Source organism: Amblyomma maculatum, chromosome 3 (genome assembly GCF_055883805.1).
Source record: "Amblyomma maculatum isolate TAMU_Amacu chromosome 3, ASM5588380v1, whole genome shotgun sequence".
NCBI lineage: Eukaryota > Metazoa > Arthropoda > Arachnida > Ixodida > Ixodidae > Amblyomma > Amblyomma maculatum.
In genome coordinates, this window is record NC_139346.1 from 138,026,718 (window position 1) to 138,038,535 (window position 11,818).

The following is an 11,818-nucleotide window of genomic DNA, read 5'->3' on the forward strand; positions in this document are numbered from 1 at the left end:
AATTTAGGGGGAGGCGGAAAGCAAAAACGATGCTTGCGATGCAGTGTTGTTACGCATTACAGATACTCAGGTTGCCCTATTAAAAGAGAGTTCCCCACTTAACCTACAGCCCGCAGCTTCGTGGTCTTGAACTGTAAATGCAGTTTTAAGGATGGAGAATCTTCTAACGCGCCATCTTTAAAGAGCTTGTGCACCGCATGATTCGGTCATGCATTTGACAGGTGGTAGCTGGACTTCCTCTGATTGGTCGTCGGGTTATGTGACGTCACAAGTCTTCATTATGCGGCCAGTGTGGAAGGTGCCACACAAGCTTCTCCCTTCTGATGGAAGAGTCAGATCCGAATCCGCACTCCCGTGAACCTTGGATTCCGAATTGGATTAGATGCCATATAGACCACGAAGGCACGCATGTGCGGCTTGATTGAAGCGAATACTTACACAGAATGGTCTTTCGCAGAGTCTAGAAGCTTACGACATAAGTTAGCGTAGGCAATTAAAAAAGAAATAAATTTGACGTTGCGCAGCCTGCACCGCCAAAAGCACGACCGGCTTAAACCAATATAAAATTAAACTGGCAAGAAAGAAATTTTCGTATTGTAAAAAAGAAAAAAAAAACTGAAAAAGAAAAAAAAAAGTGTCAGGGGGAGTGTAGATGAAAACTATGCAGGTGTTTGAGGACAGCGATAAAATGAATGTTCATTTTCCTTGTAAATCTATACCTCACCTTTTTTTTGCATATATACATTGCCTTCCCATTTTTTATTTAACTATTGCTCGATAAGTTGCCCTTTGTGTGTTCCAGAAATATGTTCATGATATATTTAAATGTATGCTATATCTGCACGCAAATTGAGTATTACTGAATGAAAGGAGATTTGATGGTTCATTTATACAGTCAGCGTTTAATTATTACTCTCTGCTGTCTTGCTGCGGCCTTGTAATTGTATGACAAGTGGTTCTCTATCGTTAATGTATTACTCAAGGTTATTATGAACACTATAACTATGTACATTTTCAAAAAGATGATGAAACATGATTTTGAAGCGAAAGCTTCCTTATATCATGTAAAGCCACGGTCGCTGGGCGTGGCGAAAACCGTTATGTAGCATGAGCCGTAACTATGCTAACCAGCTGCGCCGTTCCACAAGTGTTCCGCCGCGGCGCTCGCTACAAGAGGAAAAGGAGGGTAGCGACCTCCCAGCAGATAGGCACGTCGGTGCGGAGAGGACGGTAGTTTCCGCACTGGCCATGCACACCCCGTCGAGGAGAGATGACCGAATGGAGCAGGAAAGCGTCTGCCGGCATGGCCTACGCAGGGCATGAAAGTGGATGCTGCCTACACCGGAATAATTTCGACCCCCTGGGTATCTTAAACGTGCACTGACAACACACAGCCCACGGAAGGCTTTCCATTCAACCTTCATTAAAATGCAGCTTTTGGTGGTCGGCTCGCCAGACACTTTTTTTCCGAAGCCGCTTTCAGTCCACATTCCGTTCAGCAGCGTCCAGCCCCTGTAATATTTTTCGGAAACTTACGACTGTATGTAAGCTTCTAGATTCCATGTATTTAGTGAACAAGGATCCGCAGGCGCAGCCGACCAACGGGAGACATAAACTCTTTCGCGCCATACATCTAAAGGCTGATAATGTCCTGTCATTTTTCTCCTACAGAACGGTGACAGTGTAGCGCTGTTTCGGCGGCATCCCCAAGGCTCCGGTTAACACAATTCTTGTAATTCACCACTGCTAGAGCACGCAATTGTGAATTGAGCAATATAGCACCCCATAAAAAGCAGACAGGGTTGGAGCCTGGTTGGATGTCGCGTTTCCGCAGAAGCGGAGTGGACGGATAATGCCTTTGACTTAGCCATTCAGACCACCTTACATGACACCTCTTAGCTGTTCTGTGGAGAGTTACAAAATAACTCAGTATGTTTTAGGCTCACCTTTCAGACCGGAATTCCTCGAAGGTTGGTTGGTTGGTTGTACAACCTTTATTTCCATCGGAAACGGGGAGTCGTGCGCCCGCGGATTAGAGGCTGGCAGGTAGCCCTTGGCTTCTTGCGGCCTCTTCCTCCAGATGGACGGTGCGGTGCTGGATCGCAGGGTCCGCGCTTCGCAGCAGGGTATCCCAGGCTTCTCTACTTGTAATATTTTGCCCTATCCCTGGAGATTGTGGGCACTCCCAAATTATGTGGTCGAGGGTCCCTCTCGCCCCACATTGTTTGCAGAGATCATTGTCCCTAAAGTCTGGTAGCGCGTGAAACGCCCAGACCGGGTTCATGAACGTATTAGTTTGTAGCCGCCTCCACGCGACAGCTTCTCTATTATTTAGCCCAACATCTGGCGGGGGTACCAGTCTACGTCCCAATTTATAATGGTCGATGATTTCCCCATAATTTTGCAGATGCTCGTCGTATGCCCAGTGTTCGGGGGGCTCGACGGCTACCCGGAAGTAGAGAGCTCGGGCTAGCTCGTGAGCCGCCTCGTTACCAGGGACGGCAGCGTGAGCGGGTGTCCAAAATAACTGAATTTTCCTATTTATTGTTCTTTGGGTGAGGATTTTGGCCGCCTCCGGCGATATCCTCCCCTTCCCAAAATTTTGAATGGCAGTTTTGCTGTCGCTAATTATGAACTTGGCTTCTGTTCCTACGCAAGCTAGCGCTATCGCAACTTCCTCCGCAGTCTCTATGTTGCGGCCTCTGATGGCTGCCGCGGATACCGGTGCCCCTCGGCCATCGACTACCGAAGCTACCGCCGCACCTGTTCTGCCACTTGCCGCTTCAACATAGACTACTTCCTTTGTTCCCATGTTCTTGAACCGTCGCTCTAGAGCTTCAGCTCGTTTGGCCCTTCTTTCGACATTAAATTCTGGATGCATATTCCTAGGGAAGGGGGGGACTACCAAGGCATCCCTGATTTCACTATTAATTGTGACTTTTTTTTGAACTCCCCTGTCTGGGTTGAGGCTTACTTTTGCAAGGATTACCCTGCCCGTCTCGGTCGTGCTTAGTCTCTCTAATTGGGAGACTCGCACTGCCTCCGCCAATTCTGCCCACGTGTTATGCACCCCGAGTTCGAGCAGTCGTTCGCTCGAGGTACCCATGGGCAGTCCTAGCGCCTTCTTAACGCATCTTCGAATCAGGCAGTCTAACTTCTCTTTTTCGCCGGCCTTGATGTCCAGGTAGGGCGTGGCGTAACTGATTCTGCTTATTACGTATGCCTGGATTAGTTTTAGTAAATTTCTCTCCTTGAGGCCTCTTCCTTTAGTGGCGACCCTCCTCAAGAGCCCGAGGGTTTGCATCGCGTAACTTTCTAATTTTTTCAGGACCTCTCCGTTGTGACCGTGGGGTTGGATGACCATCCCCAAAATCCTGATCTGATCTACTTTTGGCATCGGTTTGCCCTCCACCTGAATATGAAACTCCCCGCTATTCTTGCAGCGGAGGTACTTTGGGTTATAAACGAACAACTCAGATTTATGCGGGGAGCACGAAAGTCCCCTTTTAGCCGCGTAATCGACAATGATGTCGGTCGCTGCTTGCAGGCGTTCCTCCGTACTCGCATCGCTCCCCTGGTTAATCCAGAGGTTAATATCGTCAGCATACATGCTAAAATTTAGCCCCTTGATTTGGTTAAGTTTACCCGGGAGGCCTCTCATTGCCACGCTGAATAGAAAAGGCGATAGCACTGAGCCCTGCGGTGTGCCTTTGCTTCCTAACTCTATAGTAGGAGATTCTAAATTTTGAAATATCATGCAGGCTTTTCTGCCCGATAAGAAGTCTTTTATGTAGTTGTACGTTCTCTCCCCTACTCCGAGAACTTCGAGCCCTTCGAGAATAGCCTCGTGCGTGACATTGTCGAAGGCCTTGGTGAGGTCTAGGCCCAGGATCACTTTGGCGTCTCTCGATCGCGAGTCTATGATATCATGCTTTAGTCGGAGCATTACGTCCTGCGTGCACAAGTGTGGTCGGAAACCGACCATTTCATGCGGCCACAGGTTGTTTTGCTCCATGAAGCACGTTAATCTCGTCTGTATTACGTGCTCCAGCAACTTCCCTACTTGAGCCCATACCTGAACAAGATACTGCAGTTATAACAGGCAGGGAAAGTGTCCTCTTCGAGCACGCGTTAGCCTGTTGACATGCGGAATGATATGTAGTGAGCCAAACTACTGACTTTTTTTGTTCGTGCCCAAGAAGCAACATGTGACCTTCTGTTTGTTTTGCCTGTCAGTGATAAAAAAGAACTTCGAATTTGTACCTCTACTCTACAGTATCTTAACGCACTCGGGAATTGCGGGTGCTCACAGTACCTCGCACCATAAGGCGCATAGAGTGGCTGCTGTGAGCACCCGACCTCCGTCTACGATCCGCCCTTCCTTAGCATGGTGGCCGACAAGGACTTCAACCACCTGAATGCTTATACTATGACCTTTATTATGAGCAGCGGGACGCTGCGCACGAATTTTCTGTCGGCGTAGCTTGCTTTGCATGTGGCCTTTTTTTTTTTTTTTTTTTAGGCTCGGAAGAAAGTGACACTTAAGGGCTGACCTGATCTCAAAATACATAATCACCGCTGTCCAGAGGCGATCTCAATCTTTGCTAATTAAATGTTTTTGAAATTGAGACATCTTCGTACAAGGGCAAATCATTAAGCAGTAAAGGAAAAGTTTATATACCTGCTCGACCGCGAATGATATGAACGGTTAAGTTCATCTAAAGTGTACTGCTCGCTTTTTTATGCCTTGGCTTCAGCCAATGATATGAACGGTTAAGTTCATCTAAAGTGTACTGCTCGCTTTTTTATGCCTTGGCTTCAGCCAGTTCAGAAACCGCTATAGAGAATAAATATATTTAGAAGCCAGGATTCTCATGCTGCCCAGTTGCGCGACGTTTATTTTCAATATGCTGCTTCTTTTGCAACATTTTTCGGTTTCAGTGTCAAAGCTGGTACTGTTTCACCCCACCATATAGAGTGGAAACGCGATTTAGTTTCTTTCGCAATGGACTGACAACAGCGTTTGGACGTCATGCCGGTGAAACCCCACAGGGCTTGTTAGGTCGTCACTGGGCTGAATTAGCAGAAGCCCTAGAGCACTTCGATGTAAGAAAAAGGCTATGCTATCGAGAGAAGGACGAAGAGGCAAGAAGCACGACAAATGCAGACTAACAACCTGATATTATGAAAAAATATTTAAAGCATATATAAATGATCTCCGCTAGAATCTAATCGTCAAAAGAAACCACTAAGCGAACAAATGGTGTACAAGACATCAACACGAAAAGAAACGATTCCAAGACAAAGAAGATAGTCTTAGCCTTCGCCGGCCCTCTAAGTAAATAGTAATTTATAAAGTCATCGTACGAATTAAACCGGAGGCGGCTCATTCACGAATGAATGGAACGGCCAAGGCTAATATATATTCTTTGGTGTGGAGTTTTCTTTTTCCTTGGTGTTGATGCCTTGTGCGCCACTTGTTGACGTGTTGGTTTCTTCTGGCGATTAGAGTGAAAGAGGGAATAACTTATATATGCATTGAACTTCTTCACGAAATAAAGTTGTTAGTGTGCGTTTCTGTGCATCTGGCCGCTTCTTCGTCCTTGTCTCGAGAGCTCGGCCTTTTCTTTTCATCGAATTATAAGGATGACCATGAACTAACCAGCCCAACAAGGTCTACCTAGATCCCTGGTGCAGTGTGCCGAGCTGGCGTCGCCCGCTTCTTCTTCTTATTCACACACCTGACAAACTTCATTCGTACCGGCACATATCTTCATAAACAAAATTCGAGGACGCTTTGGCGATTGAAGTGGTGAAAGGCGAAAGCCTGAGTGCTCCACTCTGCTATGCGACTGTAGCGCATGTAGCGATGAATGATGCGACGATTAAAGCGAGCGACTACTTTTTCACATTCTGCCAGTGCATTGTTCAGTGAATTCTGCTTGGCAGAGACGAGATCGCAGTCCTTGTATCATCGCAGTTGTTGTACAGGTACTGTTGTGTGGTCGACTTTACGGGGTGGGCGGCATTGATTAGGTATTATTTAAATAATTACGCAACTGTCAATAATTAGTAGTTATGACTCAACTAGACATTAATTAGTAAATAAATTAATTTGCAATAAAAATAATAATGAATCATTTACGCAACTGTCCCTAATTTGTCAGTGTTATTTATATAGTCATTATTTAGTGTTTTGCAAATAATTATTTGGTCACTAATTATTAATTGGTCACTGATTGACATATGACCATATAAGGCAGGCATTCGCGCATACTGTGGTGGTGCTTTGTGATTGGTCGAGACCTCCATGACGTCATCTTGTCTTGACCAATCAGAGCATCCGCAAAAGCGTGACACGATTGCAGACGACAATGATAAGGCAATAAAGGCTTTCGCCTTAATATGAAACCTTGCCTCACACATTGAAACAAAGCCACGAAGTTCCTTGCCTAGCTTTTCCGCCCACCTCTACCACGGCCCTTCTCGCTCACTTCCTGGTATCCACCCTTCAAAAATAGCGGTGGTGGTTGGTTTGTGCGGTTTAACGTGCCAAATCGACTAACTGAGGCAATGAGAGACTCCGTACTGGAGGGCTCCGGAAATTTCGACCACCGGGGGTTCTTTAACATGCACTGACATCGCACAGCACACGGGCGCCACTCCGTTTCGGCTTTATCGAAACGCAGCCGCCGAGGCCGGGATTCGATTCCGCGTCTTAGTAGTCGGGCGTCTTAACCACTGCGCCACCCCGGCGGGTCCCTTCAAAAATGGCTTCAACATCTTCGCTTCGTTTAGACCAGTCTGTGGTGCCCTTGAGGTTATCAGACAGACATATATCAGTATCGCGCTGAAACCAGTACTTCTGCTGCATTTCCTTGACGTTCGCTGACAGCCATTGAGGAGTTTAAGCAGAGCAAGCCATGTTAGACCACACTTAATTGAGCGGCCACTCTCTAAACTATGTTCGGGTCTATATGTGAGTCTGATATGGCTTAGCAATACAGAATAACCAAGCGAAACATTTTTTCGCTTGCATGGCCGAGTTTATCCAAACAAAACCGTAGTAATTTTTATAATTCTATTTATTTCCGCATTGTTCATTGGTGCGAGTCTAAAAGGATACCAATAAGCCTTCTGGTATGGGCACTTCGATGCTCAGCACCGATTTCTTGTCCACATTAAAGCGCTTTGCAATGTACCTTTTATCATTTGGCTCGTTACCACTTGAAGTCAAACTCGTACAATTCACCGATAGCTGTCTTAGAGTCAGGTAGACCTTAAGTAAAGCAGGATAAAGCAAAACATTTGATGGCCCGACGGACTTTCTAACGAACAGTTGCCCAAATCAATTTCCCCTCGCTTGTCGCAACATCAGATCTTAGCACCGTCGCCGAACGTAAGCTTATTATGCGCTATGAATAACAATCCCACCCCTCGATTTCGCCGATCTCTCTCTGAAGCCTACTTGACCTACAAAAACGAGCGTCTAGTCGAAATTGAAATGTGAACACAAGAATTAGCGCACTAATTCGTGTTAGGCTAATCATTCTAAATCATCCGTCATTTTTATGACGTTTATGCCTTCACGGAGTGAGATAAATTAATTCTAAATATCTAAGCCCAAAATGAAATCGCTTTATTCTAATTAGACTGTGAAAAACAAACTTGTGCCGGTTTTGCCTCATATATTGATTTAAGCTAGAACATTGCCTTGCCCCTAAAGTAACACGTAAAGACTCTTAACCTATGAATAAAACACAATATATCAAAGAACATTATCTGTATCCTCAAACTAATATAAAGTGCTGGGCTGGTAGCACTCCAGAGTGGCCAAAAAAGCGGAGTGTTTATATCATGGACATTAGGCCACCTTCCCGAGCACCAATGATCATTTCGATTTTTTTTTCGGTGCTTGGAAGAGAGCATCTTCTTTGTATCGTTGCTGAAAGCATAGGCGAGTCACGTGAGCTTAATAATCAGATCGAGCGTACATTTTTAAGCTGATGTCTGCGTTCCAAACAGGTGTGCTTCGTGCCCCTTTTATAAATGTATATATGTATATATATATATATATATATATATATATATATATATATATAAATATATATATATATATATATATATATATATATATATATATATATATATATATATATATATATATATATATATATATATATATATATATATATATATATATATATATATATATATATATTTTATTGTTTGCAGAATGCTCTTTATAGAAAAAAGCTAGGTATGAATTGCTTTCGAACAAGAATACTGACCGGGTATAAGGTGTGTCGAAGATGAAAAACAATTAACGTGTATGTTTGCTTTCCTGCTTCGTTATCGGCCCTTGTTGCTCATTACTGTTCCCAAGCACTCTCACCCCCCCCCCCCCCCCCCTTTATGAAAGATGCAAAATTTTACGGCGCACATAGTTATTCAAAGACTTGCAGCTGTTTTGTGCAATAATGAGCAGGGGTTTGGTTTTGAGTCATCGTAGTAGCAGTATGACTTTTGTTCTGTTGTTCAGCCGAAAATTACAAGCCGAGCATGTCGACGCCCTGGGAGTCTAGTGGACACTGTTCAGCGTCAAGCAAATCAAACCTGGCGGTGATGGAAAGGGCCACAGGAACGCGACTTCTGTGTGGCCGAGAATTATGTGTGACGGGAAAGGTCCACACGGACGGAGGGACAATTAGGAGAGGAGGGGCCGAATCACCAGTCATAAAGGAAGCGGCGGGAGGGGACAAAGAGTGCGCTCACTTGAATTTCACCGGAGAACGCGGGCTTGCGGCATGGTCAGAAATTGACGAGGGCACTTGAATTCATTCAGCGAGTTATAATTTATGTAGTAACCTGAGTAACGTGCTTCGCCGTCTACTCCATTTCTGAATTAAAGAATGTTACACGAATTGCAAATTAAGAAACAGCAGCAGATTATAAACAACATTTTGGGACAGGAAAACAGCTTTCTTAGCATGGTAATGAAAAAAAAAAAGACGTTAGACGGATTCCGGCAATATTTCATTTTTTGACCATAAAAAATACACCGCAATTTCTGCGCACTTTTTTTTATGCTGAGCAGTGATTCGTTTAGGCGAAACGAAAACCTTAAAACAGGGATTTGTTGCAGTAAAACAATGTGCGACCGTAAAACCAAATAACAAAAATAAAACCAAGGTGTGCGCATAGCTTTGTGTCAGCCCATAACACGAGTGCGGTACACAGCAAGTTGCTTTAGGGGCGTTCAATGTGCCCATGTAATTTAGAGGATGGTAAGAGCAAAAAGTGAGTCGACCTCGGTTGAAAACATTTCGTAAAACGGATCTCACCTCATAGAAAATATCAAAATACCCCGATTATGGCTGAGGATGGCTACAAAAGAATGAGGACTCGCAGTTGTCTCACCACTTCTTAAAATACCTTACGTGTGAACAGCTTATATATATATATATATATATATATATATATATATATATATATATATATATATATATTCGTGAAGAGAGTAAACGCGATTGTTCTGTGTGCACTTTACCAACATTTAGCAGTGAGCTGTAATATATTACCATGCTTGTCCCAGCGGTCATGTCAATTATGCAAGAGTACTCGTGACACTCGCTTGCTTTAGGTTCGGCCTTAAAAAAAATGAGCCCACTCGACCTAGACACAGAGAGATCGCACAATAAAGTTTCACATGTTTACCAGAGCGTATAAAAGGCGTAAACAAGACAACAGTCAAGAAAATATATACAGCAAATAACGAAGCACGCAGTCTCGCGAATTATGAAGGATGCGATAAGAATGCTAAAAGGAAGCGCGACGCGGCGACCACCAAAGAACCTGATCGGCCAGCAGACATAAGAGCGGCCAGAAGCAAGTGCAGACCTCTTCCTTCGCTGGAGGAGACGTGACTGGAATGACACGAAGCGAAATTGCGCTGGGTGTCGAGCCATTCGCACATGGCAACAATGTCGCATCGCTGCACGTGAGCTTTTGGCCACATATAAATGGCCCCAGTTGATTCTCATCTTTCCTCTATACCCCCGGTACACCTATGACACTCTGTCGTCTTTTTTGCTCAGCTTTTTTTTTTCTGGCTGCCAATCGCGAATAACGGCGGAAGCCGCGCCCGCGGCGTTGAAGGAAACGTTGAAACCAGTTCACTAAGAGTGCATTCGTACCTTGTGCGGTGGTATCGGCTGAAAACGGGATCTCCCACGTGGATTTTGAGGTACCGCGCGCTCTTCGTACGTGCGCGGTGAATGCCGCTGAAGCCGACGGAATCTGAAACGTTGCTCACGAGGATTATATTTAGATTCTCTTGCATACCACTTCCTCTTGCAGTCCCTTTTCCTTTTTCCTCTTCCGTATCGGCAAAAAAAACTTCTGCCCCTGTGAGATCACGCTGTGGTTGGCATTTAGCTTGTAATTAAATTAAAAAAAAATTCTCGTACCTTCTTAAGAAGTGAAGTTTTATTCACTAGTCGACGAAGTATAAGGATTGTGCCTTTATTTTTTTCGGAGTGGTGCCCCCCAAAAATTTCTGCTAGTTTAAGATTTTAGCACGTTTGTTTTATTTCGAAGTAACGGAGCGAACCATGTACCAGTTTAGCTGACTTGGTCATATTGGTGATGCCATTGCCCCATGTGTCTCTTAGTAAATAAATAAATAAATAAATAAATAAATAAATAAATAAATATATATATATATATATATATATATATATATATATATATATATATATATATATATATATATATATATATATTATGGTGAGGCAAGATACAGTTGATTCTCGGCTATGACATGTTTCCAGTTGACTGTTTCTAGTCTACCTCTGTTTTTAGACCATGGTGAATACCTTACAAATTCACTTGTTTAGATAAGCACGTTATTGTTATTAATTTTGATTGTTGTGCAGTTGGTCATGCTTTCATATTTCATTTGGTTTTGGTTATGAATAGCTAAATTATTTTGCAAAATAGAAGCTTGTCGTAATTAGAGGTGGGTTGGTTATTTTAATTTGCTTAGTGTGCCGTGTAGCTGAAGAATTGGAACGTCAAAACATGAATCTGCCCAGTTATTTTTATTCAATTCGGGGCGCTCGAATACTGTCCCCAAGGATGCTGGATCAAATGCCGGCCTCGGCAGCCGCTCTTCCGTGGTGGCGAAAAGCTAGGCGCCCGTGTGCTGTAAGTGCACGTTAAAGAAGTCCAAGTGGTCAAAATTTTTTTGAGGTACCCATTACGGCGTCCATGATTGCCTGAGTAGCTTTGGGACATTAAACCGCAAAACCGTATCAAACCAAGTCAATGCAGAGCCTCCTTTGCCACATTGGAGGAATTGGTCAAAATGTAACTTTATTCACCAAGAGCCGGATTAGACTCAAGTTAAATACAGTGCAGAAGCTTGTACTCAGTTTTTTATAGCTTGAAAGCTTAAATTCTATGATTTTATGATCAGCGCTGGAAATTACAGGTGCAAGCTGCAGCTATTCGGAGTATAGTGCAAGTGAGCAAAGTTCTGGCCTTAGTTGTGTGCCTCCTTTTTTCCTAGCGCGTTTTCCTTTTCTACTTGTGTTTATAGTTGTGACTTTCTTTTCCTCGTGAAATGACATGTGCAGTTGATATTTGTAGTTAAATATACCGCAATATGCGGACTGTAGTCTGTAGACGGTGTATTGTATGCAGGGGCAAATTATGGCTCAAAATATGTTTTTCGTTTTTGATCAGATAGTCCAAACCCGCTATATATAATCGGCAGGGCGAATTCCGATGGAAGAAAACTTTTGTATATTGTTAG